The following is a 425-nucleotide window of genomic DNA, read 5'->3' on the forward strand; positions in this document are numbered from 1 at the left end:
GGGAAAAAAGAAAAAAAAAAAGAGTTTAAAATAACACAAAGCAAACCACGTGGACGTATATGTATTCGTTCAAAGCCACAGAGATCAAATGCACGTTGTATTTCTTTTATCATTTTAATTCCTACTTCCTCTAAATTAACGTTCAACATCAATATTCACAGAGAAACCGAAGAATGCAAACAGGCATCAACATTAATATTGCAAGTCCGTTTTTTTGTTATTTAAACAGCACTCCATAAAACATCACGTCTTGCTAGTTATCGATTGCACTCGCGACAACCACAGACAGACAGACTTACACACGTTCCTCCTTTAATAAACAGAGGGGCAGAGGGATAAACAGATTATATGTGGTCCCGCAGAAGAGGAAAAGGAGAATGGGGAGAAGAGGAACGGAAAGAAAATTATAAAAAAAAGGGATGCTG

The sequence above is a fragment of the Penaeus monodon genome, chromosome 29 (assembly GCF_015228065.2).
Source record: "Penaeus monodon isolate SGIC_2016 chromosome 29, NSTDA_Pmon_1, whole genome shotgun sequence".
In the NCBI taxonomy this organism is placed as follows: Eukaryota; Metazoa; Arthropoda; class Malacostraca; order Decapoda; family Penaeidae; genus Penaeus; species Penaeus monodon.